Here is a 26885-nt window from a genome sequence, read left to right on the forward strand (position 1 = left end):
AATATTGTCAAGGGTACCACAGTTCTTCCAAAAGACCACCTGCTCAGCAGGTATGAGGTTATTGCCAACTGCCCATTTCTGAAGATGAAGTCATATACTTTTTGTAAATAAATTCCCTTTTGCATCCAGAAGGGTGATTTGTCTTTATCTGGCATGGGAGGCCTTCGATCCTTTTTTTTTTATATAAGGGTACCATAATACTTCCATTCCAGGATGATGGAATATCACCATACATATAGCAGTACTGGAGCAGTGGAAATAAAGAGTAGCCCATCAAGAAGCCTTGTGTTTAAGAACAGCAATCAGGAGTTTATCAGAGCCCAGTAGCACCTGAGGTTCTTGTGCCCTTAGTGAATTCATTCAATCGCCTTACCAGATGGTGGGCCATCTATTTCCAATGAATCTGCTTTGACACTGACCACTTCTACTTAAAATATGGACATACAGTTGCGATATGTCCTGCATCCACTCATCGTCAGATATTGGAATAGCCTCAGCTGTAACTCTGAAGTCACAATACTGGGCTATTAAGGACCAATATTTACAAGATTTAAATAAAGTAGCGGCTTCCTTCAGATTAATCCATTTCCTGTCCTCCTTCCTTTGCTCAGCCACCTTCAATCTGGTTCTTATGTGCTTAAGGCGGTTAATTTCCCTCTGCCTTGTAATTGAAAGACATTTTAACTGCTTCCTAACGAGGGAGTTTATTTCACATTTCAACGCTTTTACAGCCCAAGAGATCATAATATGTAGCTTGGATCCTTTAACTCCAGCTTTATGAGCTTCATCTTTCTCAAAATGAGCACACATTTGTGCCATGACTGGAGACCATATTGTTTAGTTTACAGAGTTTCTATTTTAATGTATTTCTTTAATATATATCCTTCTTTTTTGTCAATACAATATTTACTATCATTAAGTATAATTTCAGTTGACTTTGCATTTCATTTAGTGCAGTGTAACATCTGCAACAAACGTGCCATACATCTGTTTTATACTGCTTCTAGTTCACATATGTACATTTCTTTGTCCTCCATCAATATTTTCCCTGTTTATTATTTTTAGTTATTTTTTAATGTTCAGCAGCCACTGAGACATGGTTGTGAGAAACATATCTGTGGCTTAATGAATCTACAGAGTCTCATTCCACATGACCACTTCTTTTAAATTAGGCTTCCTTTCTGGAATTGTACTGTGCACAGTCTGTCATTGTTTTACAGGTTCAAAATGTGTGAGACATTAAGAAGCAACATGGACCATGGATTCTCAACCACAGACATTGTGCAGTTATGCTCTTCAGATGTTCTTGTAATTTAACTGCACTCACTGCCTGATTGAGACCATACAAGGTATGTTTTTACAAACATCATGCTGACCGTGTTTTCATTATGTTCATGCTGCAAGACAGTCTACTTCACAAACCAAGACACTAACTTTAGGTAGGAATGGGGAATCTGGCATGAATGATTTTTTAAATTTTTTATTTGGGACAGACGTGCCCCTAACAAGTTGCCTATCTTCTGATGATGTTTAAGTGACTACCTCACAGTTGCTGCTACTCAGGTAGGCTTGGTTACCACATTTAATAAAAAAAATATGAATGCATATTTAAGCTAAAAGTTAGTTTGTTACCAAATAATGCTTATTTAGTATAGGTTTCTGTTCAAAGACTGGCCAATCTTTGCACAACTGGAGAGTAAAAATAGGCTATTTGTGTATCTCCCGTCAAAATTGCAACTTCTATTTGGGTACCTGGTCAAACATATTAATTTAAAATCTGAAACAGGCATTTTCTATTTTTTAAGTAAAGGATGAATTTGTTGCCAAATGTTTTTTTCTATGTTGATGTGTCTTCAAGAAGTGTCTTTTTCTTTTGGCAACATCTAAGTTACTGTACAAATACTGCATACAACTCCCTTTATAACTGTTGTTTTCAAGACGGACCTAACCACAACATTTAGGGCCATATTTATTATTTTTTCATGGAACACAATGCAGCAAGAAGCCTTGCTCTGATGTGTTGCACTGTGTGAAAGGAAGTGGGCTGGAATGCTTCATATCTATCAAGATGTGGCACATTCCTGCTCTCTACCGGTACTTGCACACTCTTGACTGCCTAGCACCAATGCAGGCACCCTTGCACCAAGCAAGGGTCATTGCATTGCTGGCAGGAATGGCTTTTGTGCAGGAAGGGACACCTTTCTGCACAAAAACAATCCTCTGAGGCTTTCTCATCTTTCTATGTGTGCTGCAGAATTCAACACACTTAGAAAGAGGAAAAAAACCACGAGAAATAAATATATTTCTCCTTGCTATACCTCCCTTGGGAAGGTATAGCATTCTGACTCACTCCCAGGTCTACCACTCATGGTAAATCATGGAATGCCTTCTTGGGGCAGAGAAATGCAAGGCAGCAAATTGCACTATCTAGTGTTACTCCAGTTTTACCAAGCCACAAAGGTCCATGCAAGGTGTCCTTTGTGTGGTAAATCTCATTCTGGGGTTTAAGTCACTCTGCGTCCTCTTGAATGGTGCAAGAGGCACAAAAATCCTTTGATAACTATGCCCCTGATTCTAGGCATTACTATGGCTCTTTTCTTTAGCAGAGAATTAGTTTGTTACTAAAAAAAATTTTTCTGGAGAGATTTATGTTCAAAATGTGGCACTTTCTTTTTTTTTACAACTTCAGAGAGTACACACCCTCACTCCATGTAATTTCTTTAAAAGTTTATACAATAACTAAGGTAGGCTTGTCCCACATAAATATTACAAACATGAATAGGTCACTTTTTAAGAAATAATTATTTTGTTACTTAATACTTTTGAAATTAAGGGCAGCGGAAACATTACAGGGGCATACAGGGTGTGATAAAGTAGCCTCTTTCTAGACTTGTTACCCCCACTTTGGGCCTGTTTGTGAGTGTATATCAGGGTGTTTTCGCTGTCTCACTGGTATCCTGCTTGCCAGGGCCCAGTGCTCATAGTGAAAACCCTATGTTTTCAGTATGTTTGTTATGTGTCACTGGGACCCTTCTAGTCAGGACCCCAGTGCTCATAAGTTTGTGACCTAAAGGTATGTGTTCCCTGTGTGATGCCTAACTGTCTCACTGAGGCTCTGCTAACCAGAACCTCAGTGGTTATGCTCTCTCTTTACAAATTGTCACTAACAGGCTAGTGACCAATTTTACCAATTTACATTGGCTTACTGGAACACCCTTATAATTCCCTAGTATATGGTACTGAGGTACCCAGGGTATTGGGGTTCCAGGAGATCCCTATGGGCTGCAGCATTTCTTTTGCCACCCATAGGGAGCTCTGACAATTCTTACAAAGGCCTGCCACTGCAGCCTGAGTGAAATAACGTCCACGTTATTTCACAGCCATTTTACACTGCACTTAAGTAACTTATAAGTCACCTATATGTCTAACCTTTACCTGGTAAAGGTTGGGTGCTAAGTTACTTAGTGTGAGGGCACCCTGGCACTAGCCAAGGTGCCCCCACATTGTTCAGGGCCAATTCCCCGGACTTTGTGAGTGCGGGGACACCATTACACGCGTGCACTACATATAGGTCACTACCTATATGTAGCTTCACAATGGTAACTCCGAATATGGCCATGTAATATGTCTATGATCATGGAATTGCCCCCTCTATGCCATCCTGGCATAGTTGGCACAATCCCATGATCCCAGTGGTCTGCAGCACAGACACTGGTACTGCCAAACTGCCTTTCCTGGGGTTTCACTGCAGCTGCTGCTGCTGCCAACCCCTCAGACAGGCATCTGCCCTCCTGGGGGTCCAGCCAGGCCTGGCCCAGGATGGCAGAACAAAGGACTTCCTCTGAGAGAGGGTGTTACACCCTCTCCCTTTGGAAAATGATGTGAAGGCAGGGGAGGAGTAGCCTCCCCCAGCCTCTGGAAATGCTTTCATGGGCACATTTGGTGCCCATTTCTGCATAAGCCAGTCTACACCGGTTCAGGGACCCCTTAGCCCTGCTCTGGCGCGAAACTGGACAAAGGGAAGGGGAGTGACCACTCCCCTGACCTGTACCTCCCCTGGGAGGTGCCCAGAGCTCCTCCAGTGTGCTCCAGACCTCTGCCATCTTGGAAACAGAGGTGCTGCTGGCACACTGGACTGCTCTGAGTGGCCAGTGCCATCAGGTGACGTCAGAGACTCCTTGAGATAGGCTCCTTCAGGTGTTGCTAGCCTATCCTCTCTCCTAGGTAGCCAAACCCTCTTTTCTGGCTATTTAGTGTCTCTGTCTCTTGGGATTCCTTAGATAACGAATGCAAGAGCTCATCCGAGTTCCTCTGCATCTCTATTTTCACCTTCTGCCAAGGAATCGACTGCTGACCGCGCTGGAAGCCTGCAAAACTGCAACATAGTAGCAAAGACGACTACTGCAACTCTGTAACGCTGATCCTGCCGCCTTCTCAACTGTTTTCCTGGTGGTGCATGCTGTGGGGGTAGTCTGCCTCCTCTCTGCACTAGAAGCTCCGAAGAAATCTCCCGTGGGTCGACGGAATCGTCCCCCTGCAACCGCAGGCACCAAAGAACTGCATCACCGGTACCTTGGGTCTCCTCTCAGCACAACGAGCGAGGTCCCTTGAATCCAGCAACTCTGTCCAAGTGACTTCCACAGTCCAGTGACTCTTCAGTCCAAGTTTGGTGGAGGTAAGTCCTTGCCTCCCCACGCCAGACTGCATTGTTGGAAACCGCGACTTTTGCAGCTACTCCGGCCCCTGTGCACTTCCGGCGGAAATCCTTTGTGCACCGCCAAGCCTGGGTCCACGGCACTCTAACCTGCATTGCACGACCTCCTAAGTTGTTCTCCGCCGACGTGGGACTCCTTTGTGCGACTTTGGGTGAGCACCATTTCACGCATCCTCGTAGTGGCAGTTTCTGGCACTTCTCCGGGTGCTACCTGCTGCTGAGAGGGCTCCTTGTCTTGCTCGACGTCCCCTCTGTCCCCTGACGCAATTTGAGACATCCTGGTCCCTCCTGGGCCACAGCAGCATCCAAAAACCCTTACCGCACGATTTGCAGCTAGCAAGGCTTGTTGGTGGTCTTTCAGCGGGAAAGCACTTCTGCACGACTCTCCACGGCGTGAGGGATCCGTCCTCTAAAGGGAAAGTCTCTAGCCCTTGTCGTTCTTGCAGAAACCTACACTTCTACTGTCCCATAGCAGCATCTTTGCACCCACAGCTGGCATTTCCTGGGCATCTGCCCATCTCAGACTTGCTTGTGACTTTTGGACTTGGTCCCCTTGTTCCACAGGTACCCTCGACTGGAAATCCATCGTTGTTGCATTGTTGGGTTGTGTTTTTCCTGCAGAATTCCCCTATCACGACTTCTATGTCCTTTGGGGAACTTTAGTGTACTTTGCACTCACTTTTCAGGGTCTTGGGGTGGGCTATTTTTCTAACCCTTACTATTTTCTAATAGTCCCAGCGACCCTCTACAAGGTCACATAGGTTTGGGGTCCATTTGTGGTTCGCATTCCACTTTTGGAGTATATGGTTTGTGTTGCCCCTATCTCTATGTGTCTCCATTGCATCCTATTGTAATTATACATTGTTTGCACTGTTTTCTAATACTATTACTGCATATTTTGGTATTGTGTACATATATCTTGTGTATATTTGCTATCCTCATACTGAGGGTACTCACTGAGATACTTTTGGCATATTGTCAAATATAATAAAGTACCTTTATTTTTAGTATATCTGTGTATTGTGTTTTCTTATGATATTGTGCATATGACACTAAGTGGTAGTGTAGGAGCTTCACTCATCTCCTAGTTCAGCCTAAGCTGCTCTGCTAAGCTACCATTATCTATCAGCCTATGCTGCTAGACACCCTATACACTAATAAGGGATAACTGGGCCTGGTGCAAGGTGCAAGTACCCCCAGGTACTCACTACAAGCCAGTCCAGCCTCCTACACAGGGGAATTACCATATTCCTTCTATCTTCACAATTGTTGAGCACAGTAAGAAAAAGAAAGTTAACAATCAACTCCCTTTTTTCAAATGACAAAGGCTTCAAGAGGGCTCCTTCACTAAGAGGAGCAACAGTGGTGCTACATCACGCTATTGAGAACAACCCAAAATGAATGATTGTGAAAATCATGGAGGTGTACATGAACATTTTGTTTGAGAGTGGAAGTCAAAGTAGAAGGCCCGTGTTCTAAGAAAGTGGAGACTGAATCTGAGGGAGCATTGGGCAGTCTCTGGGAACTGTTTACACCCAGTTACAAAGACTGGATTGGAATTTCAGTTTGAAATTCTACTTTGGCTATAACAGCCATAATGGCCTTTTCCTAAAATCAAATTTGGTGCCAAACTCGTGGGGTTCAGAGGAGAATTCTCTAAGTGATTATACACAGTTTGAATATTCTATAGAGAATTTGCACTTTGCAATTTTAGTTGTCAAGTCATCTATTCACAAGGTAAACCTGAAGCTGCATTTATAAAAGCTGTATTTAAAAGCTGGGTAACTTCAACAAAAATGTTAGCCTATTATTTCCACAACCATGCAGTTCAGTTTCTTGAAAGCTACACTAAGGTGCCCAAGTATTGATGTGACTCCTTAAAAGCTTAAAAGTGCACTTTGAGAGAAAAGGCAAAGACACACTAAGAAAACTGTTACAGTGATGCTGTTCCTTTTCTGTCTAACCTAGACTCAGGGAGTTCCAGGGGAACCACTCAGAGAATATTGTGAGACTGCAGACTAAATCTACTGTGGAATGTACTACGAATTACATGAAATGCTTGCAAATGTTGACAATGTTCTTCAAGCACCCACTCGCACCCATCATACATACACCTGAAAACAACCAGAAAGAAGTTATTTAAGAAACACACTCTGCTATGTTGAATAATTTAAAAGGAATATTCATTATGGTGTGTTGGGTCAGCATGGTGTTACAGGGGCCTTCTTAACAAATAAGGTGTGGTTAGGTGTTGTGACCATTTTTTGTAAATCATTGAGACACTTTTATCTCTCGAGAAAACTGTGAGACTTGCAAAGTGGTCTGGCTGCACTAGGCATTCCAAAAGGTAAAGTCATAGCTCAATGCTACAATGCGGCTGCTGTGATAATAGGATTACAAAAGAGAGTCTTGGCTCTTGCAAAACAATGATGCCAACAAGAGGTTTCATATGTCCACTCCTAAGACCACTGCTTGAACCTTGGACTAGTGGACTCAATGTAGTGTACAAGGGCTACAGGCCTCATCCTTGAACACCTTATACCTTGTATGCTTTCATAAAAGAAAGCAGTACTAACCATGCTATACTCAAAAATGTTTTGAAATCCCTTGGGCTACCAGCTCTGTCACTAAAAAAGCATCTGACATGGTGGCTTTAAAGAGACAAGGCCATCACTGCTGTGGTAGCCAATTTTAAGGAGCTTAACACTGTTCTGAAAGAGATCAAAGGCACCACAACCTGCAGCAAAATGTATGTTTAAGCAACACATTTTTTGAAAATGCTGTAATCTTTTCATGGTCTATTCTGGATCACCATGTTGAAATCTAAATCCACTCTAAAGAAATGTATACAAGATAGCCTAGATAATTATGTTGATTTGTTTAACAACTTTAGAAAGATATGCAAAGAAGCAGGAATCCTAGAATCAAAACGAGGAACAGAAACGTCAACATTCCTTTTCCAGTGTAAGGGTAAACTTGAAAAAGGATTTTTCTGAAGTGCCCTGCAATGCTCTTTTGTGTCTTAGGGGCAGCTTCTCCCATGGCATTTCCTTTCTTGTCCACGCATTTCCAAATATTGTTCTAAAAAGGTATGCTTTAAGGGGATATCTAGCTAACTGCAGAGTTTTTTTTGCTGTTGATGAATTTGCTGCAGAAAATAAGTTAATGAAGAGTGATACTGTATTCAGTGAAGGAACTCAAACTTCAATTTATAAAGTTACTGCAGGATTGTACAGAACTTCTTCTGCAATATACAGTGTTATGAGAATAGTAAAGGCAATATTTCTTACTTTGCCTGTCACCAGTGTAAGTCTCGATAGATAATTTTTCCAAACTTGCATTGGTGAAAACTAACTTGCATTCAACAATTGAACAAGGCCAATTAGATGCCCTCCTCATGATATCTGTGGAGCATACCTAATGCACTTCTGTGAAATAATTTAAACAAATGTTTTCAAAATTAAACATGAGTGTTAAATTAATACTTAATGAAGTTATGAGTTAAATTAAACAATACTAGAATCTGTGCTGGTTCTTTAGTTTCCATTGCATTAAAACATGGCAATTATAAAGCTGTAAACCTACAAGCTTTAAAAGGTTTTCTGCACATGAGTGCACCGTTCTGATTCTGGCCCTGGTGCTTCATATGCTCAGAATGCTGAGGACCACCAGTGAGATGGACATTGTATGTACGGCCAGATATGTCAAACACTGTGGAGTCCTTGGTGGCAGAAATAATGAAGCAGGTTTAATTTCTTTCTTTGTACAGAGAGGGATTACAAACCACCCATAACATTTTCTGAGTTTGACCAACTGTGCAGCAGTTTGGACTTTGAGGAGTTTTTTAGAGGCAAGCAATAGACACCTGAACAGATGCATGCTCTTGAAAATACAGGGGTTTTGGAGACCAGCATGTAAGGACTTATTTGCCAACAGATTAAACCACAAATTTCCTCAGTCTTTTCAGTTGGTGCCCAGATCCGGAATGGAAAGAATACATTTATTTGTGCATGAATCGATTAGGTAGCCAATCCCCCTCTCAGGGCTATTTAGGGTCTCTCCTGTGGGTTCCTCTTCAGATTCAGCTTGCAAGTTTCCACCAGCAACTTCTGCTTCAGCTTCTGACCGTCAGATCAACCGCAGACTACTCCAGAAACCGCTGTAACTGCAACAAAGTATCCAGAAAGGCTACTCAGACCCTGCAACTTCAGATCCAGCCAGCAACTTCAACAGTTTCCAAGGTGTACATGGTCTGAGGACTCCCTCTCTTCACCATGCACCAGAAGAACCAAAGGAATCTCCCGTGGAGTGATGGAGTCACTTACCTGCTCCAGCAGGCACCTTCTAAGACGACGACCGGTTCTCTGGGACTCCTCTCCTGGTGACAAGCATGCTCCCTGGAACACACGTGGTGGACCCCTTTGACCCAGACTGTCCTAAGGTCCAGCTGTCCAAATTTGGTGGAGGTAAGAGCTTGCCTTCCCAGTTTGCGAAAGTACCCCTGTGCACTAATTCATCTCTAGCTTCTGAGGCCGCTGTGCACTATTTGAAAGAATCCTTCATGCACAGTTTGGCCCAGGTCCCCAGCACTCCATCCTGCGACGCACAACTCGCTGAGTTGTTCTCCGGCGGTGTGGGACCTTCTTTTGTAGTGACGCAGCAAAGGTAATTTGCACCTTCTTTGTCCCCGTGTCCTGGGACTCCCGTGCGTGCTGCCTGGTCATCTGTGGATTCCCTCCAGTGTTGGGAGCCCCCTCTGACTCCTCAGTCTGAGTTGAGGCCCCCAGGTCCCTCCTGGGCCCAGGCAGCGCCATTTTGATGCAAAACGGGACATTGCTTGAACCAAGGCTTGTTGGACAAATCCAGTGCTGCAACTTGCCTGCATCCAACATCTTGACGTGGGACATCTCTTGCATCATGCAGGAACCCGCAGCCATCTTCTTTAATGCTCTTCTGCAGAATTCTTCTAACCAGAGAATCCTCTTTTGCACTATCTTCTAGGTTGGCAGGGGCTCCTGTCCTTCCTGGAATCTTCTGCGACTTCTGGACTTGGTCTCCTCTCTTCACAGGTCTTCAGGTCCAGGAATCCACAATTTGTTGCTTGCAGTCTTGCTTGGTTCTTGCAATAACTCTTATCACAACTTGTAGTGTGTCCTGAGGAAACTTGCAGTACTTGACTCCTACTTTCCTGGGCTCTGGGGTGGGGTATTTTACTCACCTTTGTGGTTTTCTTACACTCCCAGTGCCCCTCTATACACTAAACTTGCCCAGGGTGGAATTTGTGATTCACATTCCACTTTCTCAGTATATGGTTTGTGTTGCCCCTAGGCCAATTTCTTCCTATTGCATTCTATTGTATTTTCTACTGTTTGTACTATTCTGTGACTATTTACTTACCTGATGTTGGTCTCTACTGTATACATTGTGTATAATACTTACATCCAGAAGGAGTATTGCCTCTAAGATATTTTTGGCCTTGTGTCACTAATATAAAGTACCTTTATTTTTGGTAACACTGAGTATTGTCTTTCATTGTATCTCTTCTAGTTCAGCCTAAGCTGAGTCTGCATCTGTAGAAAAGGCTGAGTCTGCATTTGTTCCCACAGTTGCAATGATGCTTAGAGAATTGGTTTGGCTCAGAAGGAGGCAGGAAACATTTTAAAGGCTGCAAATGTAACTCTGGATTGCCCAGTGTTGTTAGTATTCATTGCAGCTATGTTTGGTAGTGACTTAGGAGAAGATTTGCAAACTGATGTTAGATGGTTATCTGCAGTTGTTGATTTCAGGGGATTCTGGAAAGTGTCAGGACTTTTAGAGTTATGATGCTCATTAGTGGAGGGTGAGCTCCAACCCCCAAAGGCATATAGATTGCCTTGGAGAAAATGGCTTTGTTGGTGTGTGAAGAGTAATTAGGTTGACATGTTTCAAGTTTTAAATGTTTTGGTGGAGAAGTCTACACAATGTCTAGCTTGCAGTACTCTGAATTTGTATTGGTTGGCAATTTCTGTGGGTCATTTTATATGGATGGTCATCCAGCAGTACAGGGCTTGGTGTGCACAATTCATGAGAAGAATGTAAGTGGGGAAGTTGCCCGTGCAAATGTTTAATTTGTTGTGGGATGAGAATTTAGTAGTGAGAGAGTTATGTAAGCAAGAACTTAATGAGAGATTCTCTTAGAAATGGGATATGATGGTTGAACTCTGTATTTATGGGAGGCTACAGTTAGTTTCAACTTTATAGGCCAGTTTCTTGGGCAAGATGGTTAAGAAAGTTGATGAACTAATCTGGAGTCTATATGTCTGTGTGCAAGGCAAATTTAGTTGGGGTGCTATGGCAACAAAGCCATATCTGGAGGAGAAGGTTTGAATTATATTTTGGGCTCTGTGAATTGGTTTAGCTATTTCATTTTAAGAGGTGCTATTTTAAAGTGGATATTTGTGCTATAGAGAATATTACAGCTGGGCTTTGAAGAAACATATTATTTGCCCCTGTACCTTGCTATACATTTTGGATTTCCACAGCAGGGTAGGAAGAAAATCACAATGTTATTAAAGACATTGAGGCTGAAATTATCCCATTCTGTAGGCAGCCCACCCTTTTTATTTAATATTGTGTGTTTTGTTTGTAGGGTCTGTCCGAGTTCAGTTGAAGGTGGCAATCAAGGCTGCAGTTATAAAGCTATTTTTCTCCATCCTGGAACTTGTTGAATACAGTGAGAAAATCTTCAGAGCATTGCACTTAAAGAAAGAATATGGATTTGCGTTCCAGTATTTTCAGCGTTTTAGGATCGTGTTAGTGTTCTAGAATTCTGTTAGGTGTATGTTTGCAGCATGCACTGAAAAAAAGAAAAAATGCATAATATCAGCCTTGTATCTTTAACAAAATTGGGATTTTCTTCTGAATATTAGGCTGTCCAGTCACTTCAAAGTTGTGATTGAAATCGCTAGCACTGAGTTTGCAGTTGCTTTCTATCAATGCAAATGTGTCTACAATGAGTGTGAACAAAAGCTGCTTGACCACACATCAGGGGCTTGCCCTAGTGTTCCATTCCAGAAGTAAATTTTCAAGAAAACTGAGCTGCTTGTTATTGAACGTTGACCGCCATGTCAATGTTGTGTAAGGGATTTTCTCCTACTACTAATACCAAAAAGTCTATAGGGGCTGTATTGGAATCCAAAGTATCACTGGAAGCACAATTCAATGCGGCTACCAATTCTTGCTTCCATTTTCTCTTTCTTTTTAGAAAGATCTTCCTTTTTATCCTTGTGTCACATTGTGAGTTGTCTCAACATGATTTTTGTAAAAGCCTGTGCTCTGCTCTGCCTGCATGTCTTATGAGCACATTGGAGTAAATAGAGAACTTTACAGTCAGGCCAGAATGGAATATCTGGACATATAATCATGTTGGAGTGGCACAGAGAGCAAAGGTTGCAGTTAAAAAGACTGTCTGACTCATAAATCATTCTAAGATCTAGAGTGATTTGAGCAAAGTAATCACCTTTGTCTTTACCCTGTAGTTCTCCCAGAATTTAGGCTATCCACCTCATGGATCAGGAAGAAATGCCATTCAGGTACCTCCTGGCAACTGAAGTTTTGGAAAATTGAAAATCAAGTGACAATTAGAAGGACTTTTAAATCCTTTCTCTTCTACTAATCTTCTTTTAATGTTACCTCCTTCTGTCTAATTTTGTGACCCCCATCTAGTTTTGCACTTGATATCTTATAAGCAGAAAGTCTTCTTTAGAATTCATTTAGTCTTGGTTTGGAAGCACAAACACCATTTATTTATTGATTTATTTTATGTAAGACACAATTGATGTGCCGTAGATATTGCACAAAAATAGCTATCTTTGTCTGTTTGTTCTGCAAAACTATTAATTAAGCATTGACAACAGTTTATTTATGAAGGACAAGTCAACTTGTGTTTTTTCCTACAAGGAGTTGGCAAGGCAATGGCACTGTTTATGATCATAGTGTATTATGTTAGAAGCATTATTGGAGTAAGCATGCATATGTAGTAGACCATAGGTTTTATAAGTGAAGAAATATAAGAAACAATAATATCTTTAATGAAAAAATATCTTAAGTCTACACACTACTATGTACTTTAAAGAATAAAAATATAATAATTCTAAGCCAGGACACTGATGTAAAAATGTTAAGGAAAGTGCAAAACTGACTCTCCATAGGATAAAGGAAACAAGCAATTTTAAAGAAAATAAAAGGAAAGGCTAAAACAGTCAAAAAGATAAGATCATCTGATGAAGGACTTGGTTATAAGGACCAAGTGAGTTCCACTCTGATTAAACATTATTATGCTGAAATTGGAGGTTACCAGCAAGCTCTATCAGGGAAGGTGGCTGGAAAAGGTAGACACATGAGATGAGGACTTCATCGGGTCTGGCAGAGTCAAAATGAAAAGCCACACCCAGAGGAAGATGCTTTTCAATGGCTAAATGTGAATACCAGATGGGTGCTTTCTGAACAATCCTGCATTGATATGGCTATTATTTTGCCAAACTACTAGAAACGTGTTGCTCCTGAGAGTGGTGTGATTAGAGCTTATCTGATCTGGACTGCAAGAGGTCAGATAATTATTCTCTTTTGGTGCTGGCATTTCATCAATCAAGGAAATACATTATTCTGAGTAGAGGAGTTTTCAACTTTCTCAGATATGTTACAAAGGGTTTCCTTGTTTCAATTGAAGTCCACAAAATGTAGGTCTTCATTACTGGTTCTAACAAACTATGTGAACTTTGTCCCAGACTCAGTAGCGTGACCTCAAACTGTTGCATTGGTCTCAATTTCTACATAGCCACTAGACCTTCAAGGGGTTTTCATAGCATAAGCTAGTGTGCCATTAGTAGGTGCAAATAAAACATCCACAGATATTTATCCTCTGCCTCTTTCACCTTTTTTCTGCTAAAAACGCTTCGCCAAAGCCTGTGGAACATGGACAGGGATTTTTTCCAGTTTATACCTTAGCAAAACCAGGATGGCGGGGGCTTTCTCATAGAACAATATTTCACTTGAGCAGCCACCACCCCTTCATCTGAACTACATAGAGATTTCACACCTATATAAAGCATGCCAGACAGGAAACCTTCTTTGGCTAGTGGAACAACAGTCCCCGGCAGACTACTTTGGGGATAATGATAGAGTGTACATTTCACTACACACCCTCACCAAAGTCCCCAGGCAAAGCTCCTGAAATCTGTTGGCAGCAACGCAGCCTGAATCAAGGTCTCTTAGAAACCCTTGTGGCATTAAAATACCATAATAACAGCTGATAAAGTGCCATATATCTCTGTCATTTTACAGAGTTAACAAGTTCCTAAAGAAGGATGAACATGTGTATTTATAATCACCCTATAGGTAATTGGGTAGAAATACATATTTCCTCTCTCGCCACACTAACTACTTATGAATATGTCAATTATTTCCCATATTAAAACAAACTGCATGCAAGAAAAGAAATATAAATTCTGAAGAAACTTGGGACAGATACTTGATGAACATGCCTTAGGTCTTTGTAGAGGTAACAACAATCTAGAGGATTAAAAAGCAAAGATTTTAGTGTAAGCCTTGGACAATGACCACAACTGAACCAATGTTTTCTCACAGGGTTCAGCACTTCACTTGTTGGTGTCTAAAGCTATTCAAACACCATGCAAATAGTTTAGCCCAAGAAAGATCGCAATTGCCAAGTTCTTTGCACACAGTACCTTGCAGACAACTCGAAAGAGCCGGAGCAGGGGCTCATATACCCAAACTGGAAGCATTGGCACCTGGGTGCACTAGATCATATTACAAAATAATCACAGATGTGCAGCTTAGCAGTACTAATATAATACTCTGATTGGGACTGACATTTTTTGAATAAACATGAATAAATTTTTAACATCACTATTGCTGTCTAGGGCATACGCCTTAGTCTAATGGATACCACTAGAATACAATGGATCTACACCATGAAGGTTAGAATCTACCATTTTTATTCCAAAATCCCATATGAACATCTGCAGGGAGATATGAGCTTTTTTGTGATTTTTTAGCTGCTTCAGGTGTAACTACACATCACATCCAAATGAGAAAATGGACAGTTAAATGAAAGCTGACTTCCTCCTGTCATGCACATGGCTATTTCTGTCAACGGTCTTAGAGATAGTTGAAAACAGGTGTTACAAAATTGTTTGTCACTCTTGCTGTCCTCTGAGTTAGTTATTTCACCATATGGCATCTTTGTGTTCTTTAAATGTCTCCCTCTGTGGTACTCATGTTGTCATATCACCTCAGCAAGGATGTATTACATGCCTCTTTCATTGTATTACACGCCTCTTTCATTGCTTCTACTGCTTGCATGTGTCTTCTTTTATCAGTTAAATGTTTTCATGGTCCAGGGAATTCATATTCAGGTAACCTGTGATGCTATGCTTTGGGCTGGCAGGTAAACCCTGCATTTGTGTCGGTGTTCCAACTGTCATATGTTGGTATCAATTCCAGGCATCTACCCAGATTTAATGCCTTTCATCATAGTGCTCCATCCAACTTGAAAGGGAAGTGCCAAACAAAGACTTGTGCAATTGCAATTTCTGAGTGATGTGGTGATTGGAATCACATATGCCCTATCATCTTGGATGAAATCTGGTCCATCAGCAATTTGCAGATTGAGGTCTTCTAATATTTGTGGTGCTGAAGTTTGCCTTCTGAATTTTCATGACTGTTACACCTGCTCATAACGCATTGGTCGCCATGACCCATGGAATGTGTAAGTGCCATTATTAGCCCATTAAGTCAGTTGTGACTAGAACATTTGGGCCCAGATTCTGAAAGGTGTCACGCAGCACAGTGCAGCAGCCAAGAATGCTGCCCTTTCTTCCGTGACAAGAAGAGAGCATGAAAGTGCAATATTCAAATAGATATTGCACTCTCTTCCTCTCTCCCTAGTGCTAATTTCAGCTGCCTTGCACCACGCACACACCCTAGTGCCATTTCACTTGGGTGTGTATGTGTGAGTCTAGCATAGGTTTTGTACAGGAGGAGTACCCTTCCTGTACACAATACTGTGCCTAGACAAGCAGAAATACATTTTCTACTTTGTGTGTGTGCTGTACAGTGTAGCACACATGCAAAGTCAGAAAAGGAGGGAGAAATTAAAGCATTCCTCCATTTAACGCCTGCTTTTCAGCAGTGTTAATTTTCAGCACTAAACCCTTTCTTCTGATGTTTCAGAATAGGGTCTAGTGCCAAAAAGCATGGGTTGTAGCACGAGTACACCCATGTACCACCCATGTAATGCCCCCTTGATGCAAAGTAATGCGTAGCAGTGTTTCATGCAGGTTTACATTACTTTACCACACAAACCAATGCAAATACCAATTTACGTTGGTTTGTGGTTTGTGAATCCCACAAAAAGGTTAGCGTTACAAAAGTAACGCTAACCTGATGCTAAACCTTTGAGAATCTGGGCCTTAGTCTCACAGTCCGTAACACAGGTTGTTAAGGTTATGCTTCTACTTTTCCCTTGGCAGCATTAATCTCCGGCAGTAGACTGTCTTTCAATCTAAGCCTGGCTGTGCCTCCTGCTTATGATGCTCTTGCAGATTTTTTGTTTGTTTGTGCCTTTGAGCCACCTGTTAGGTTCCACCCTGGCAGATATAACCTAGCAGTGTGTTTTCGTGCTTCTTATCAAAATGGTATGTATCTAGACATGGGGCTGCTATATGAAAATATGTGCACTTGAGATCTCTCTTCAACTACGACTAGGGTCATCATTACATGTGTGATAGAATTGCATTCCCACACCAGATTCTGGAGATTATAGTTTTTCTACTTGGAATTCAGAATAGCTGCGTGGATCAGGGAATAATGGTCAATTTTTTCATGCAGTTTTCCCTTATTCTCGTGAGAAAACCACTGATAATTTCCATTCTCCTGAGAGTAGGCAGAAATGGTCAGCAGAAGGATTTGTGGGCAGAATGACATGGAGGCACTGCAGTAGAGGTAGGCATGGATCTGCCTTGGGAGAGCATTATCTGCAAAGTTCCCAGATCTAGCAATTTCTGACCTGGAGACTCATAATTGTTGGTGGTAGATTTCTACCCGGAGTTGTAGCTCTGGATGAAATTCTGCCACGTATGATGGGGGCCTTAGTTCCCTAATTATGAGCCCCCCAAAAATTGAGCCACTATTTTCACACACACTGGTGGTACTGTTAGCGCGTCTGACCTTCATAAGTAAGGTGACGCGAATAGGTTGATGAACCTTTGGACTCACGATAAAGATGATCCCACTGTCACTCCTGTACATGCCGATCAATAATCAAAAATAATCAATGACATTAATAATCAATAGAGTCAGTAATGTCACACACCAGGACCTTTCAGACATCAATAACTACACCTTTCAGTAACAGTTAGAATATTTATTTCCCTATATTAACAATGCTAAAGTCATGTGAATTACTCTTAAAATCAAATGATACACATACAGAAACAACACTGGCTGTCCAAATCTGGAAGAACCATTATCTAATCAAAGCTTGAACTATGACACATTCTAAGGTTACAGTTCAAACTAATAACAAGAACAATTGTGCAAACAAAATCACATACATTTAGATTCAGCAGAGAAATTCATCAAGCAATATTTCCTATTAGCAGAGTAAGGAACCTTAACTAACACCAGATTATCATCTGCATGTTGGGCTTCATGCAAAACAATTTGGAAACACACATTTGGAAACCATCTAACTATGTCTCTATCAAAACAGTGCTGCTGGTACCTAGAAAGAAAAAGCAAATAGGCATAACAAACACTTGGGTACAATAATACCTCTCCTAATTTGGATCGGTCGCTAAGATAGTCTTCGTCATCAGGACATCAGTCGGTCAGCAAGGCATTAGGATTCAGCATCAAAGTTCAGAAAACGCAAAGTGTTTAAGCATTAAAGTTAAGCGCGTCTCTTGTCAAGATGGAAAGTGGGCAAGAATGGGCTCTCCCCTCTTGGTGCAGTCTCATTAAGGTAATTTCCCTAAAACTACTTCCCAAATCCCATTGGTCAAAGGATCGCATGTTCACACTCTGGCCAATAAAACTAAAACTCCCAAACTATGAATTCTACCACTACTCTGTTCACATGTCGCTGATTGGTTTTCTCCTGCAATGTCCTCATCATCCGGCTCGTCAGGTAACAATATTGTTGCAGCTTCTACTCCAGTCAGTATCTCCATTGTTCTCCTCCTGAGAAAGTCAGTCTTACACACATTACACACATATTGTTACATTTAGCAAGAACAGCATCTTCTAGCAGTCGGTTCTCAAGAGAAAAGATTCTCAGCTACTAACAGATTTACACAATACAATGGAAAATCACAATTTAACTCTCTAGGAAAGTCATTTATTAAACGTTAAGAAATACAGCTTGACATGAGGCCTGGCAACTAGGCCAAGACCCTTGCTAAGTTAACATCTGCAATTAATAAGGCTAATACATACTGCATAATCATACATATGCTCAACATTTCATATGAATAACTATTAGTAAGTACACTTTGTGAACATTGACGGGCACTCATCGTGAGTACATTTTCAAATGCCTGCATTATTTTTCTACGTTATTATGTTCTCTACACAAATCCATTGCTCAAAATACATGAACACTCATTAATTATTTTTATTAAAACACCTGCCCTAGCACTACCAATACCAGGGGTACCGGTATCTTCAGGTTTGAGAAAATCAAGCACATTACAAGTTGCACCCCGTGATCCACTAAGAAATTAGGAATTACTGGGGAGATCTGTAACTCCTGATTTGATTCCCATGGTATTTCCTAATTTTCCCTGAGACTTTCAAACTGCAATTTCAGTTCTTTTCAGTCACTGAAATTTCCCTGTGAAAATACAGAGGTCGCTGGTGTTTCCACAGATTTCATAATTGAAATGGAGCCAGCAACTGCTGATACCATCACTATCTGGATTAAGAGGCTACTTATAGGAGGGTCTAAGTCTATTCTTAAATTATCTTGTTAAGGATATTCACTAACGTTCTCACCCCAAACAGGCATAACTTACAACTGTCTATAGGAACACTCCCAAGTATGTGGAATTGTCTAAAAGAGACAACTATGACTGTTTTGCTATCCATAGGTTTGTATATTACCTGAATACATATAAAACAGTTTAGTTTTAGGAAATGTACGTATGTTTAAATTCATTTGGAAAATCTTTTTTCTCTAACGTAAAATATATGTTTGTTCTGACATGTCCTTCCATTCTCCATCCCTCTTGAGAAAACCCGGGTGCTGTTACTTCTTTCCTAACTTTCAGCAGCAGGTACAACTGGATCTTCATAGTTGTTGTTTCAGGATGCATACAAGTATAGGAAATATACTTAAAAATGTTTGTTAATCTCAACCTAAATGGGTGTGGATTGCATTTGTGTGGTATTCTCCCAGCCGCTTCCCCAATACAGCCCAGGGGACACCCACAGGTGGCACATACCAGGGAACTTATGAACTCTCAGGCCCATATTTATTCTTTTTTTGCGCCGCATTTGTATCATTTTTTGACGCGAAAGCAGCGCAAACTTACAAAATACAATTACATTTTGTAAATTTGCGCCGCTTTTGCGTCACAAAAGGACACAAATGCGGCGCAAAAAAAGTATGAATATGGGCCTTAATTTTCCAAGACATAAGGATGTTTAGCTGTTTTAAATGACTGGCTTGCATCTGTATGTTAATACATGTCAACTTAAGCAAGAGTAAGTTAAGCATATTTAAAGAAATAAGCGCTAATTTGGATATTTTGTTTTGTGGATTGGGCCACAAGTGTCTTAGGGCCATATTTATACTTCTTGACGCAAAACTGCGCTAACGCAGTTTTGCGTCAAAAAAATCTGCGCCGGCTAACGCCATTTTGAAGCGCCGTGCGGGCGTCAAATTTATACTTTGACGTACGGCGGTGCAACCAACAGGTGGGAGTCATTATTTCGTGACGCACACAGCGGCGTTCCGTCGTAAAGAAAACCAACGTTAAGGCGACGCACATCACTGTGGGTCGATTTACGACAGCGCAATCCGGAAAGCGCTGTTTTTCTTCACGCAATTGCGTCAAATATTAGCGCGAAAACTGCCCTTTCAGCAGAGGAGAGCCAAAATGGATCCCAGATGCCAGTACAGACCCCAGGAGGATGACAGCAGACCAGGAACCAGCCAGGAGGACCCAAACAGGAACCAGGACATTTTTAGAAAAAAAAGAAAGTGTTGCTTCAGTGAAGAGGAGCAGGAGATCCTGGTGAAAGAGGTGACGGAACACCAGCACCAACTGATCATCACCTCTAAATTGCCACTCAGTAGGAGAGAGGCCATATGGAAACAAATAGTGGACAAGATCAACAGTGTGGCTGAAGAACGCCGCACAGTCACTGAGTGTAAGAAACGCTGGCATGACTGCAAACGTAGGACAAAAGAGAAAATGGCCAGGAACAGGAAGGCAGCAATGCAGACTGGAGGGGGGAGTCCAGCACAACAGGAGGCCCTTGACCACATGGAGGAGATGGTTGCAGCCGTCATCCCGAAGGAGATCGTCACAGGGATTCAAGGACAGGACAGCACAGACTATCACGACACAACGCACATGCAGGGTAAGTCGCATGGGGAATTATAATGCTATAATGTTGACTGTAACAGGGGGGGAAATACCTACTACACAATGCATGTAAGTCTGCACATATATGAACTGGCATGGGTAAAGGGGCACGGCAGGGGGGCTTGGCTAGCACAGACTGAAGCTGGGGCACGACAAAATACAGCAACAACAACAGTCCCATGGGGACATCCTGTAAGTACAACAATAGAGCCAAGGGAAAGCAGCGACAGGTGGGAAGGCCACTACCTCAAACTCACATCCAGGCACTTGTCTTGCAAAATCTATTCTACATCAACTAGGTCCCTATCAGTAATCCAGTAGCCAAAACAACAACTGCAATGTAACTGCCACAACAGTTGACAATAACACCTCTCATCTCTGTGCAGCTATAGTACCAAATGGCAGGAACCTCCCCATGGAACATACATACCCAAATTAGGGGGTGTGGATGACATCCGCAACTATTCATAGAAATAAGACAAAGGCACCAGTACACTCAAATGCCGAATTTCCATACCTGACACAAACATAAGCAAAAGTAAACAGCAATAGGAGCCACACAGCACTAATGACACACACATGCTGCATACGTCAGGGTCCCTCACGTGCCTGGCTAACAAGGCTACATCACTAATGTCATACTGCTCAGACAACACCTGAGGAGGGGACACAGGCAACTGGTCACTGAAACACACTTGCAAAGTCTGACAACCAAATAGGACCTTCATACGATAAACAGGCCAATCCAATGAAACACACATGACCCAACATCATCTTCAAACATCAACAATGTTTACATCCATACCACATCCTAACATTGACATGCATAGGAAATGCCACGTCACATGTACATTTCGGGCAATGTGAATAAAAAGTGTATGGGACAGGTCCTGAGAGGCAAGTGTGCTGCCAGGGCATTCACAACACCCACAGTCAGTCAAAGTGTAGTGTGGTAAGTGTAACGTATACTTTGCGCATTAGTCTCAGGCTGTAGGCCTGTGTGCACCTTACCCTGAATGTACTTTTACTCATTTGCTCACATCTAGGGGCATATTTATACTCCGTTTGCGCCGAATTTGCGTCGTTTTTTTAGACGCAAATTCGGCGCAAAACTAACGCCATATTTATACTTTGGCGTTAGACGCGTCTAGCGCCAAAGTATGAGGAAAGAGCGTCATTTTTTTGCGTGAACGCCTTCCTTGCGTTAATGAGATGCAAGGTAGGCGTTCCCGTCTAAAAAAATGACTGCGCCGCAAATGCGTCGTATTTATACTCCCGGGCAAAAATCACGCCCGGGAGTGGGCGGGGCAAAAAACCCCGCATTTGCGCCGGATTTTAGCGCCTGGGTCAGGGCAGGCGTTAAGGGACCTGTGGGCTCAAAATGAGCCCACAGCTGCCCTCCCATGCCCCCAGGGACCCCCCCTGCCACCCTTGCCCACCCCAGGAGGACACCCAAGGATGGAGGGACCCATCCCAGGGACATTCAGGTAAGTTCAGGTAAGTATAATTTTTATTTATTTTTTTGGCATAGGGGGGCCTGATTTGTGCCCCCCTACATGCCTCAATGCCCAATGACCATGCCCAGGGGACATAAGTCCCCTGGGCATGGCCATTGGGCAAGGGGGCATGACTCCTGTCTTTACTAAGACAGGAGTCATGTAAATGGCGTCTGGGCGTCGTAAAAAATGGCGCAAATCGGGTGGAGGCGATTTTTTGGCGTCAACCTGACTTGCACCATTTTAAGACGCCCTAACGCCATTTTTCCCAACGCCGGCGCTGCCTGGTGTACGTGGTTTTTTTCCACGCACACCAGGCAGCGCCGGTCTGCTAGCGCCGGCTAACGCCATTCAATAAATACGGCGCCCGCATGGCGCTTCAGAATGGCGTTAGCCGGCGCAAAACTTTTTGACGCTAAACTGCGTTAGCGCAGTTTAGCGTCAAAAAGTATAAATACGGGCCCTAAGATCCTCTGAGCACTTTGCACTAAATGCTTCTTATTGGCCTTCCTATCAGTTAAATTAGCAATTAGCCAGTCCTAGGGTGTTTTTAATTAGTCAAATCACACTGTTTTGCCTACTTCTGCACTGGAGTTTGCCAGAACATATTTACTCTGTGCCCCAGTCAAGGATACAGTCTGGTACTTTGCCGATAGATGTGGTAGGGGTTAAGATTTGGCATTCCTGCGTAGGGAAACTTTGTCATCACGATGACATATGACTTATTAAATCAATTCCTTGTCCCAAGACACGCAAGAGGGAGTTTCCAAACAGAGAATCACAACTAGACACTGCCTGCCTTGCTGCTGATACACAACCAGATCACAGGCCATTCCTCTGATATGAGGGATGATGTCTCCCCAGTGATTCAGACATGGAAGCTCCAAACTTAACATGCTGTGCTATAAATAGAACAAGCAGAGGGAGAGTAGAAACTGTTAGGCAACATGATAGCTGTGTACTAATGTCTTAGTCTCCTGCGTACTATTTCAATTCTAACAGTTTGTATTGTTTGGGTTATTGTGGCTCACACCTAAATATCAACAAGTCAGTTGTACAATGAAATCTCATATTGAACAAATACTGTCTTTGTCATTTGTGTATGGGAACATACCGGAAAAGAGAGAATTGTGTATGATCTGAGTGACCACGACTTCCCTGAGAAGTTCCAAAGATGTCATGCGCTCGGATGTCTAAACATTCCTTTGCTGTGGGAGACCAGAGGCACTGCTAGTTAGTCAGAGCAAAAAGAAATATCAGGGTGACAGAGTTATTTACAAGTGGGTCAGACTTAGTCCCCCACACCATTAGCTATCCTGCTGCCTAGAAAGCCAGTAATCTCATGTAGGATAATGAGAGCCCACCCAACAAAATGTCCCTCCATAACAATAGTTAAACACGGAGGGAGGAGTAGGACAAAAACATGCCTATTCCTAAATAATTACAAAGCAACAGCTAGAGGCAATCAGGCAGACAAGTCTGATAGCTCCATATCATACATGTGACACACAGGTGGGCCATAGGCCTACAACAATGCCCTATGACGGACAGCAGATACCAAGACAAACACAGAGCACAAAGTTAAGGCATCCAAAGGCTTGTATCTTAGTGCAAAATTGTCACAACACAGACACACTAATTGTACCCTGTTTCATTGCAGAGGAACATGGATCTCCTGCCGATATGCCTGTCCCTGAGTTCCCTGATGACATGGATGACGAGCCCATAAACATCCCACAGGAGACCATCCAAATGGTCCTTGAAAGCCTCCAAACCCTACCTTCAGTCACAAGGAGGAGCACAGAAGAAGCAGCCACCACAGGAGAACCACCCGCCACCCCAATTGTAAGACCTGCCAGCTCCAACACAGCTGAGGACTCTGACGACACTGGCACCAGCTTCGAAAGAACCGTCGTTGGGGTACAGCGGGAGCTGGCCAAGAAGGTGCGGGTGGGGATGCAAACGATGGCAGCCAGCCTTGAGGGGGTGCGTTCGTGCATGATGTCTACTGCTGATCAGGCAGCTGCTATGCAAGGCCGAACATCGCTCTTGCAGGAACTTGTCAAAACACAGAAGGAAATCTGCACAGCTGTCATCCAGTTGACACAACAACTACAACTGCAATCCAGTCAACGTGTGCACGAATGCAACATAGAACCCCTCAGGGCAGACCTGGCTGCCTACCATCGTGATGTGGCTGCCATTCTCAAAAACCAGCAGGCCCTCCTTGCTGCAGTACTGCCCTTCCTAACTCCACAGGGAGCAGCCCCCGGGATGTCTGCCTCCATGTCTTCTAACACTGAGGTGTGTGTTGCCCCTTCACAACCACCACCACCAAGAACACATCAGGCAACACACACATCAGAAGAAGAAGACATGGAACAGATAACATTCACACGGAAGAGTACCCGGAAGCACTAGTCCCTGCACCATGGCCTACTTTGACCAAGGTCCTACGTTTTGTCAAATGCCAGTCTCACTACAACTACACTCAATGACTGTTCGGCAATCCACTGTATGACTTGTCCCCATTGCCAGTGAATGTCTCTCTCCTACTATTTGCCAATTCCTGTCCCTCTGCACTGTCTGTGACATCACCCCAGCATGTCAGGAGCATCATCCACACCCCTTCTGTAGGATCACCATGTAAGAATGCACCAGAACGGACTCAGCAAACATGGTGAATGGACATTTTGCACTACACCACCTATAAATAAATAGCACTTGCACACCTATTGTGTCTCTGTGTAATTTCACACTTCAACTGTGCAGTACCTAACTCCAAAGTGGCTGTGTGGCAACCATGTAGATTCTATATACTACTGTCCTGATTTCATGTATACTGAAACATCTGTGCAGTGGCCAGGAGTACATCATAGCCTTACCATACTGAGGAAAATAACTGATGAAGGGACTAAACACACACAATCATGCTGTGTTGGACAGAATGATGCACCATCTATCGCTATTCTAGACAACTAATGGTGGCTGAGAAATGTAGGCACCATGCAATACTTAAATAAGAATTAATGCCGCATAATGTAGGGAATCATGAACAAATTACACTGCATCAATCACCCTTACGGAGTATACTTCCATGAAGGAAAGTCACGCTGAATCAGTACACACATGATGTAGGTCAGCAATGAAAGCAACAATACAAGAGTGTGAACAACTCCTCATCTACAAAGATCTCCCTGAACTTCACACTGCTGTCCGACCTATCAATTTACCCACAATAACAAGCCTGGAAGCACTCTTTGTGAAGTAGGATACATACCAAAACAAAACCTTGATGATCAATGCACACTACCAATGGTGGGTCTCCCAAATGGTGGATACTTAACAAGTTAGCACACGGGTAGCTGGGATGTTAAACCTCAATTTCCTGGGGATGGCGAGCATAGGACACAAATGTCATACTAAAACATTCTGCTACACTGATGTCAAGGCCATGATAAAGTAGCACCTAACGCATCATGTAAAGGGTTAACTATATATTTATTTCAATCGAGTAATACAAGAGGCAACTAAGGGAAAGGAAAACCTACACTAATCTAACCTGACTACTACTAACCTAAGCTAAACTTACTCTACACATGTAACGAAACGATCTAAACATCAACCCCCCACCCACCATTATGAGACAGGACACATGCAGGACAACACTTACTAACCTACACACATACTATACTATCCTAAACAAACATATATTTTTTTGTAATTTTTTGATTTTTTCTTTTTTTTCATTTTTTTTTTTTTTTTAAACAGGAATCCCAACATTGCCCCCCACCCACCCACCCACCAAAAAAAATAAGATAGAAAGAATAAGGACCCCCCACCCTCTTCCCTAACACTAACTAAGCTAATTTCCTATACTTATCCTAATACTAATCCCCAAAACCCAACTAACAGTAGAAAATAGGAAAGAGGTGAGAGGGGAGGGGTAAAAGTTCTAGAGGGCAAAAGTGCTACAGGTTCGCCCTCCGTAGTGTGCGCCTCATGGAGCGCACCCTCTTTTTAATGTAGCTCATGTCCTCCCTCAGGTTGTCCACCTTCTTGACCAAGTTGTCCATTTTTCTGGTCAATGCCAGGAAGGCAGCTGGGTCCACAGGAGGGTCTGTGCTGGTTTGTGTGCCGGCGGAGGTTGATGTTGTGGCAGGAGTTGGTTGGCCACGGGACAGTCCTGCTACCACAATACGGCTGGGTCCAGGTCTGGAGGAAGATGCAGGGTCCATTGCTGCAGACGTTGCTGGGGCCACTTGGGCAGACCTGGTGGATGTGGTGTTGGTGGTTGTTGGTGGCAATGTAGGGGGAGCCTGTGGTGTGGCCCACCACGCCCCGGAGGCCCGATCAGAATGGTACTTGCGGGCCATCCTCCGGTACCCACACTGCACCTGCAGGATGTGCCTATATCTCATGGCACGCCGCTCAAAATGTTGGCGATCAGCGGCACTCATGTTTGCAGCTGTGAAGAGAAAAGGCAAATATTTACCTTTGGAATTGGATTGGTTGGATAGCACAATGGGTTATTTGTACATTACTAGAAATGTATTGGTTGCAGCAATTGTCACAACATAGTTCACGGAAAGGCTCAGAGGAAGTACATGTGAAGCATGCATACATAAGGGCATATCACACCTAGCATATCCATGTCTCTACATGATGGATGACATCACCCTAAACTACTCATCCAAATCATACCTAAGGCATCTGACATCATGGCTGCACCTCTTCCGCATACTGACTTCACTACATATGTCACTCTATGTGATAACAATCACACTCCTCACTCAATGCCATTTGTAATTAGTTGTGTGCTAAGATTGAACGCATGGGCCATAACCAAATGTCTACACTAGGGGCCAGATGTAGGAAGATGGAAAATTGCGACTACCAATTTGCAATGCAGAACGGTGTCTCTGACACCGTCTGCGAGTCGCGATGGGGTCGCTAAGACCCACCTCATTAACATCAATGAGGTGGGTTCCAAGTTGCGCCACCTTAGCGACTATGGGCACT

Source organism: Pleurodeles waltl, chromosome 1_2, assembly GCF_031143425.1.
Source record: "Pleurodeles waltl isolate 20211129_DDA chromosome 1_2, aPleWal1.hap1.20221129, whole genome shotgun sequence".
Taxonomy (NCBI): domain Eukaryota; kingdom Metazoa; phylum Chordata; class Amphibia; order Caudata; family Salamandridae; genus Pleurodeles; species Pleurodeles waltl.